Raw genomic sequence first — 10041 nt, 5'->3', positions numbered from 1 at the left:
ACTCTAGTACAATAGCACCAGCAAAATACTCACATTAATACAGTCAAGGCTGGGCGCAGTGGCTCACGCCTGTGATCCCAGCACTTTGAGAGGCTGAGGCAGGTGGGTCATCTGAGCCTAGGAGTTCACGACCAGCCTGGGCAATATAGTGAGCCCTCATCTCTACAGAAAATAAAAAAATTAGCCAGGTTTGGTGGTGTCTGTTTATAATCCCAGCTACTGAGGAGGCTGAGGTGGGAGGATTGCTTGAATTCTGGAGGTCAAGGCTGCAGTGAGCTGTGATTGTGCCACTGCGCTCTGCTATGGATGGCAGAGTAAGACCATGTCTCAAAAAAAAAAAAAAAAAAAAAAAAAAAGCCAAGGTCCAGAACATTTTCACTAGCACAAAAATCCCTCTTTCCCCTTTCCTAACCACACCCATTTGGTCCTCAGCCACACCCTCCCCTTAACCTCTGCCAACCACCAATCTGTCTCCATTTCTATAATTTTGTCGTTTCAAGAACGTTATGTAAATGGAGACATATAATATGTAAGCTTTTGGGATTCTTTTTACCACTTGGTGTCATTCTCTGTAGAATCATCCAAGTTGTTACAAGTATCAATAGTTTGTTTCTTTTTGTTACAGAGCAGTGGTTCCCTGTATGGATATAGCACAATTTGTTTAACCATTCACTTGTTGAAGGACAAGTGGGTTGTTTACAATTTGGGGCTATTATGAATAAAACTGCTATGTAGATTTGTTTAGAGGTGTTTGTATGAAGAATGTAAGTTTTTATTTCTCTGGGATAAATGCCCAGAAGTGCAACTGATGGTTCGCATGGTTAGTTGCATGTTTAGTTTTTAAAGAAACTGCCAAACTGTTCCCCAGTGGCTGTACCCTTTTACATTCTAGCCAGCAATGTATGCATGGTCGAGTTTCCCCCTATTTTCTGGCTAGCATTTGGTACTGTCACTATTTTTTTATTTTAGTAATTCTAATAGGTGTGTAGTGTTGTATCATTATGGTTTTAATTTGCACTTTCCTCATAGCTAATGAAGTTGAACTTTTTTTTTTTTTTTTTTTTTTGAGGCGGAGTTTCGCTCTTGCTACCCAGGCTGGAGTGCAATGGCACGATCTCGGCTCACCGCAACCTCTGCCTCCCGGGTTCAGGCAATTCTCCTGCCTCAGCCTCCTGAGTAGCTGGGATCACAGGCAGGCGCCACCATGCCCAGCTAATTTTTTGTATTTTTAGTAGACACGGGGTTTCACCTTGTTGACCAGGATAGTCTCGATCTCTTGACCTTGTGATCCACCCGCCTCGGCCTCCCAAAGTGCTGGGATTACAGGCTTGAGCCACCGCGCCCGGCTGAAGTTGAACATTTTTATATGCTTTTTGCCATCTGTATATCCTCTTCAGTAAAATATCTCTTTATGTCTTTTGCCCATTTTCTAATTGGATTTTTAAAAAATTGTTGAGTTTTGAGGGTTCTTTACACATTTCAGAAACTGGTCCTTTGTCAGGTACATAGTTTGCAAATCTTTACTCGTCTGTAGCTGGCCTTTTCATTCTCTTGGGTCTTCTGCAGAGAAAAAATGTAAAATTTTGATCAAGTCCAATTGTGGTAGGCTGAACAGTGGCCTCTCAAAAGATGTATACATCCTAATCCCTGGAACATGTAAAGGTACATTTTATGGCAAAAAAAAAAAAAAAGGAACTTTGCAGATGTGATTGCAGATGTGATTATGTTAAAGGTGTGTGTGTGTGTGTGTGTGTGTGTGTGTGTGTGTGTGTGTTTGACAGGGTTTTACTCTGTCCCTTGGGCTGGAGTGCAGTAGTGCATTGCAACTCACTCAGCCTCAAACTCTCAGGCTTAAGCAATCCTCTCACCCCAGCCTCCTGAGTAGGTGGGACTACAGGTGGGCACCACCAGGCCTGGCTAAAAGTTTTAAAATTTTTTGTAGAGACTAGGTCTTGTTATATTGTCCAGGCTGGTCTCGAACTCCTGAGCTCAAGTGATCCTCCTGCCTCAGCCTCCCAAAGTACTGAGATCATAGGCATGAACCACCATGCCCAGCAGGTTAAAGATCTTGAAATGAGAAGGTTATCCTGGATTACTGAGATGGGCCCTGAATGTAATCACAAGTATCCTTATGAGAGAGAGGTAGAGGATGATTCAGTACTGATGGAAGACGAAAAGGCAATGTGACCTCGGAGGCAGAGACTGGAATGATATAATCACAAGCTATGGAACTCTGTTAGCTCCCAGAAACTGGAAGAAGCAAGGAATACATCCTTTCTTATAAGCAACAAGGGTAGCACAGACCTACTGACATTTTGATTTGGTCCAGTAATATTGATGTCAGACTTCTGGCTTCTGGAACTGTGAGAGAATAAATTTCTGTTGTTTTAAACCACTAAATTTGTAGTAATCATTATAGTTCCCACAGGAAATTAACACACCACTTTATCAACTTTTTCTCTTATGGGTCGTGCTTTTGGTGTCAAGTCTGCAAACTGTTTGCCTAGCCCCAGATCCCAAAGATTTTCTCCTATGGTGTTTTTTAAAAGTCTGTCATTATGTGTTTCATATTTAAGTTTGTGATCTATTTTGAGTTAATTTTGTATAAGGTGTGAGGTTTAGGTTGGGTTTCATGTTTTTGTCCATGGGAGTCCTGTTATTTCAGCATCATTTAGTGAAAGGGCTCTCTTTCCTCCTGCCTTAGTCCATTGGTGATGCTAAAACAAAAATACCTGAGACTAGGTAATTTACAAAGACTGGAACTTTATTCCTCATAAACTAAATTTTATTTAGTTCTGGAGGCTGGGACGTTCAAGATCAGGATGCCTGCAGGTTTGATTGTCTGGTGAAGGTTGTTTTCCGCTTCCAAGATGGCGCTATGGTTGCTGCATCCTCCGGAGGGGAGGATCACGTGTCCTCACAGCAAAGGCAGAAGGACAAGCAAGCCGGATGCTGCATGAAGAGAAGACTCTTTTACACAGGACCTAATCCCATTTGAGCCCTCATGAACCATTACCTCTGAAAGGCCCCACCTATTAATATAATCACTTTGGCCATAAAATGTTAATACCTGAATTTTGGAAGGAACATATTCAAACCATTGCACCTCTGTTGAATTGCTTTTGCACCTTTGACAAAAATCAGTTGGGCTAGGCATGGTGGCTCAATCCTGTAATCCCAGCACTTTGGGAGGTCAAGGCAGGCAGGTCTCTTGAGCCCAAGAGTTTGAGACCAGCCTGGATAACATGGCAAAGTCCTGTCTCTACAAAAAAATGTCCACAAAAATTAGCTGGGCATATGGTGGCATGCACCTGTAGTCCCAGCTACTTGGGAGACTGAGATGTGAAAGGGTCGCTTGAGCCCAGGAAGATGAGCCTGCAGTGAGCCACGATTAGGCCACTGCAATGCCAGCCAAGGCAACAGAGCAAGATCCTGTTTCAGAAAAAAAAAAAAAAAATCCGCTGGGCACATTTGTGTGGGACTATTCCTGGGTTCTCTATCCTGTTTCATTGATCTATGTGTCTCTCCCTCCACCAGGTGCTGTGGTTTGAATGTATTCCTTCCTATACAGCATAGTCTTGATCATTATAGCTGTATATAAATCTTGAAGTTATAAACTGGGTAGACTGATTTCTCCTACTTTATTCTTCTTTTTCGAAATTGTTTTTTAGCTATTATGGGTTCTCTGCTTTCCATACAAATGTTATGGAAATCTTGTCTACATCTACTATAAAATAGCATGCTAGGGTTTTGATAGAAATTTTATTAAATCTGAATATCAATTTGTGACACTCAAGTCTTTTGAGTCTTCCAATTCATGATCACAATATGTCTCTCTTTTGACATCTTCTCTGGTTTCTTTTATAGGTAGTTTATAATTTTCAGCAAATAACTTTAGCATATGTTTTGTTAGATTTAAACCTAAGCATGTCATTATTTTGGAGCATTTATAAATGGTCTTATATTTTTAATTTTACTGGCCACTTGTTTGTTGGTAGTATACAGAAATGTAACTGTTTTCTGTATGTTAATCCTGTATTCTATGACCTTACCGTACCCATTCATTCATTCTAGGAGTTGTTTCAGTTTTGTTTTGGTTTTTGGTAGATTCCTTGGGATTTTTCTATGTAGACAATCATGTCATCTGTAAATATAAATAGTTTTGTTTCTTCCTTGCTAGTCTGTATACTTTTTACTTAATTTCCTTACCTTATTTCATTAGTTGGAATTCCCAATACTATGTTGAATAAGAATGGTGAGAGTGGACATCTTTGCCTTGTTCCTGATGTTAGAGGAAAACATTCAGTCTTTTTCCACTAAGTAAAATGTTAGCTGTAGGTTTTTGGCAGGTTTAAAAAAATCAAATTGAGGAAATTATTCTCTTATTCCTAGTTTTCTGAGAGTATTAAAAAAACTCATAACTGGATTTTGAATTTTGATAAAACATTCTGCATAAATTGATATGATCATGTAATTTTTCTTCTTTAGGCTATTAATCTGGTAGATTACATTGGTTGATTTAAAATATTGAACCAGCCTTGAATACCTAGGAAAAAACCCTACTGGTCATGGCAGGGCAAGGTGCAAGACCTTTTCCCAGGTAAGATTTGTCTCTTGGCAAATTTTAGAAAGCAACTCCTTGACGTCTTATTTATTCTTTCAGTCTTCCGGAAGATTGGAGTCTCCAAGACAAACGCAGTTTCCAATGAACACTCAGAAGCTGCCATACTTCCTGGGTTATTTGGGCTATAAAAGTGGCTTCGGGCTGGGCATGCTGGCTCACACCTGTAATCCTAGCACTTTGGGTGGCCAAGGCGGGTAGATTGAGCTCAGGGTTTGAGATCAGTCTGGGCAACATGGCAAAACCCTGTCTCCACAAAAAAATACAAAAATTATCTGGGCGTGGTGGTGCATGACTGTAGTCCCAGCTACTAGGGAGGTTGAGGTGGAAGGGTCGCTTGAGCCAGGAAGGTTGAGGTTGTAGTGAGCTGTGATTGCGGCACTGCGCTGTAGCCTGGGTGACAGAGTGAAATCCTGTTAAAAAAAATGGCTTCATTGTCACTTTGGAGAGTTTGTGGGAATCCCTATGGAGGAATTATTTCCTTCATTAGAGCCTTTACCACTTCGGCAGCTTTCTCAGTGCTGGTGAAGTAAGCCTTAACCCAGCCTGGCCCTCCCGACTCCTCGTTCCGTGAAACTGCTTCCCTCAGTGAAGAATTCTTGGTTGGGTTCTGTTAATGGCAAATCTGTGGGGTCCAGTCTGCTGGAATAAACTTAAACAATTATTTGAATGCAATCATCAACAGGAGCTGGAGGTTCCCTGGTAGCTGGGTGGCAGGTTCAGAGTAGAAATAACTTTAAGAGTTATCTTTGGTTTATCTAGAAGCATGGCGTGGTGCTTTTCCAGCCCTGGCAGTCAACAATAGCCCCCTTTTGCTAGAGCAGGGGAAACACAGAATGAATAGTATGTACTTTCATGGGCTGCCCAAAGGTAAACTTCTGAGCTTCCTGCAATATATCACAGGTGGCAGCCACTGCCCTTAGGCAGGTAGGCCAGCCCTTAGTTACCTTGTCAAGCTGTTTTGTAAAGTAGGCCATGGGACATTTTAAGGTTCCAAGGTCTTGAGTTAATACTCCAAGTCCAATTCCCTGTTTTTCTTGAACAAATAAATCAAAAGTTGGTGTAGGTCAGGGAGACTCAGGGCAGGGGCTGTCATCAATTTCTTTTTGACAGTTAGAAAGGCTTTTCAGCATTCTCTACTCCAAGAAAGGGTGACCCTTTCTTCTCCTTTTAAAGTCTTGTAGAGAGGTTTGGCTATTAACCTAAAGTTAGGGATGTAAATTTGACAAAATCCAGGCATCCCTAAGGGACCACATAGTTTAAGGATACTGGAGACTGCCACCTGATTTATTGCCTCTGTGATCTGAGAGAAGACTATGAGTCCCTTTGGATAGTTTGAATCCCAGGTACTGAATGATGGGATGAGAGATCTATGCCTTTTTCTTAGAAACTTTGTACCCTTTATCTGCTAGGAAATGTAAGACTTTGATGGCATGGAGGATGGAGTTACCCTCCGTTTCACTGGCTATCAAGATATCATCTGCATATTACAAAGAGTTCATATTAATTAACCTGGAATTCTTAGGACTGTCAGATCTACATCTGTATATTTCTTTTATTTTTCTTTCTTTTCTTTTGCTTTCTTTCTTTCTCCTTCCTTCCTTCCTTTCTTCCTTTCCTTCCTTCTTTCTTTCTTCAGAGTCTCACTCTGTCACTCATGCTGGAGTGTAGTGGCACCATCTCAGCTCACTGTAACCCTTGCCTTTCAGGTTCAAGTGATTTTCCTGCCACAGCCTCCTGAGTAGCTAGGCATACACCTACACAGGCATACACTACCACGCCCGGCTAATTTTTCGTATTTTTAATAGAGATGGGGTTTCACCATGTTAACTAGGTTGGTCTCAAACTCCTGACCTCAAGCAATCCAACTGGCTCGACCTCCCAAAGAGCTGAGATTACAAGCTCGAGCCACTATGCCCAGCCTCCATCTGAATATTTTGGATAAGCCTCCAAAATTCTTTCCAAAATGCTGATGGCTTCTCATCCACTTCTCTTCTAATTTCCTGCATCTTGTTTAAACTTCTGGTTTGAGGGACTCCCTTCCAGAGCCCCAGCAGAAAACAGTCCCGAAACCCTGTTTTTCAGATTCCAGTTGGGGTCATGGAGGGGCACTGCCAGACTATTACTGGTCCTCACTCCGTTATTAGGATCTCCTGTGTGTAACCGATCAACCTTCTCCTGAGCCTTTTCTAGCTCTATATGACACCCTTCAGATGCCAGCAAGACTTTAAGGAGGCTCTGTACATCAGCCCATGTGGGGTGATGAGTCATGAAAACAGACCCAAAGAGGTTAGCCATATGTTTCAGGTCACCCCTACAGGCTGGTTTGCTCTGCCTACAGTTACGTAAGTTCACCTCATTCCAGCAGGCTGTCCTTCTTCAGTTCAACCCCCAATGGAGTCTGGTCTTAGAGGGAATTGCCCTATAGGGAACAGTAGCAGAGCCAAGCCAAATTGTGTCCCCTGATGGGTGCAAGAGGACAATATCATTTCTCTGGGGTTCGCAGATGTCTCCTTGCTGAAAGGAGAGAGCAAAGGAAAAAATGGGAGAAGATCTTGGCAGAACTAGGGTGCAGGTCCTGTCCATAAGTGAGAGGGCTAGCAGGAGTCGGGAAAGAGTTTTGCAGGCTTTGGAAGTCTCAGGGGTTGGAGGCATTGACGAGGCTGAAGCTGACTGCAGGGCAGCTGGTGGAGAGTGCTGAGATGGCTGGGCTGGGCTTATAGAAGTTGTAGCAGCCCAGACTGCCTCATCTAAGGAGAATTCTTCTCTGCTGGTGACGTGGGGACCACAGGGCAAAGTGCAGATTCACCACCCTTCTTAAAAGCCTCCATCTGTGGCGTCAAAATTTTACATTTGATTTGACCAGGTTTATTCTGATAAAGGAGCATAAACGCTTAGGCGTCAGGAATTTCCCATAGGATAGCAAATGAATCTAGTTGTAAGATATGATTTATCAATTTTGAAGAATTTACACGAGCAGCCTGCATTCTGGGGTTGAATTTTGTTTTATTTATTTATTTATTCATTCATTTTATTTTTTGGGGGGTCATATTTTGATTTTCCATGACTATGTCGACACACACACACACACACACACACACACACTCACAAACACTTATCAAAATACAATCCAGACTAGGGGTGGTGGCTCATGCCTGTAATCCCAGCATTTTAGGAGGCCAAAGCAGATGGATCACTTGAGGTCAAGAGTTCGAGACCAGCCTGGCCAACATGGCAAAACCCTGTCTCTATTAAAAATACAAAAATTAGCTGGGTGTGGTGGTGCATGCCTGTGGTCCCAACTACTTGAGAGACTGAGGGAGGAGAATCACTTGAACCCGGGAGGTGGAGGTAGCAGTGAGCTGAGATTGTGCCACTGCACTCCGGCCCAGGTAACAGAGTGAGACTCGGTCTCAAAACAAAGCAGAACGAAACAAAAAGCATTTTAACTGCAGTAGTAATTAACAAGCCCCAAAAGTGTCCAAACTGAAATGAGTGCTTGCCACTCTTACATCAGTGGATTGGGCTTGTCTAACCTGCAACAAATGGAAATTCCTTCAGAATCCCCCAATTTGACAGAAGCAGCTCCTACCGTCTGGTACCCACAAAAGACACTCACCTGTCCAGATGCAGATGTCAAATTTCAAAGAATATTCTTCCAAGTGTTAGATATAGTGAACCCCAAGTTTCTCTTCAGAGAATCAGTATGTCAGTATGTTCAGGCCTCTTATTCTTTAATTCTCCATTTTAAAGTTTAACTTCCTTGTAGTTTCAGTAAGCAACCTTTTCCACCAGTTCTAATCAGTAGTTCACATCTGTTCCCCTGGTCCCTGCTCTGTCCTGACTCGTTCTGGTCACCTGCTCTGGTCACCTGCTTTGACCCCTGGTGACCTGCTCTGACCTGCCCATAACCATTCTTCCTGCCAAACTACCAACCCTTCCACTCCAGCTCGTATCTCTGCTCCCTTTAAAATAGCCAATCAGAATTAGACTACACTGTGGGGGTCTAACCTTAGCCAATAGGGGAATGACACAGCTGTAGGGGTGACTTCCTTCAGGAATAAGTACCCCTTCCCCTCCCTTGTCCAAGTGTGCACTCACCATTGTTCCATCTGTGAGCTGCACCCTTCTATAGATGTAAATTGCCTTGCTGAGGAAATTAATATTTGAGTGCTACTTCTTCTGTGGCACCGGAAAATTTTACATATAACACTAGGTAATCAGGACTGCAGTTGGGGCCAAAGAGAGAGAGACTAAAACCTCTGGCTAAATATGGCTGAGCATTTGCTAGAAGGGTTTCCAAAACTCTCCCAGCCTGTGACTGCCAAGTCACAAGCGATGCAATCCAAGTCAGGATGCCAGAATTTTGTCACTGAATTTTAGGGGTTTGACCTAGGTTCAGTTGTGCTCACTGCACAGAAAGCCAATCACTGAGACAATGAGTATTGCCATGGAAGAAAGGCTTTATTGTGGGTGATGTCATCCAGGAGATGAGAGACAAGTCTCAAATCTCTTTCCCCAATGAAAAGTTAGGGGTTTATATAAGAGTTGGTCAACAGGCATCAGATAGATAAGGGGGCTGGCACCTCACCATCCAGATACAGTGATCTGGAAAGCTTCAGCTCCCTTATACTATCTGGGAGGCCAAATAGGTATTTCCTGAGAAAGGAACTCAGATAAGAAAAATGTACATTTCTCAAGCTTCAAGACTGGAAGGGTCAATTTGTATTTTATTTTTTTTTATTTTTTTTATTTTTTTATTTTTTTTTGAGACGGAGTTTCACTCTTGTTACCCAGGCTGGAGTGCAATGGCGCGATCTCGGCTCACCGCAACCTCCGCCTCCTGGGTTCAGGCAATTCTCCTGCCTCAGCCTCCTGAGTAGCTCGGATTACAGGCATGTGCCACCATGCCCAGCTACTTTTTTTTGTATTTTTTAGTAGAGACAGGGTTTCACCATATTGACCAGGACGGTCTTGATCTCTTGACCTGGTGATCCACCCGCCTCCGCCTCCCAAAGTGCTGGGATTACAGGCTTGAGCCACCGTGCCCGGCAATTTGTATTTTATTAAAAAAAACTTGTAAACATCAGTTCTATGGGGAAATTGGGCCAGTTCAATGGTATATAGTTGTTTTGATATATTGCTGACTCTATTTGCTAATATTTTATTAAGGATTTTTGCAACTAGACTCATGAGGCATATTGGTCTACAGTTTTTTTTTTTCATTTTTGTGTGTGTTATCTTTTGTTTTGGTATCAGGATAATATTAGCTTCATAAAATGAACTGGGAAATGGGAAATGTTTGTGCCTCTTCTGTTTTCTGGAAGATATTGTGTAGATAGTGTTAATTCTTCTTTAAACACTTGGTAGTATTCTCCATTGACACTATGTGGCTCTAGAGATTTTTTTTTTTGGTAATT

Source organism: Saimiri boliviensis, chromosome 11 (genome assembly GCF_048565385.1).
Source record: "Saimiri boliviensis isolate mSaiBol1 chromosome 11, mSaiBol1.pri, whole genome shotgun sequence".
Lineage (NCBI taxonomy): Eukaryota > Metazoa > Chordata > Mammalia > Primates > Cebidae > Saimiri > Saimiri boliviensis.
Note: the sequence above shows the minus strand (reverse complement) of the source record.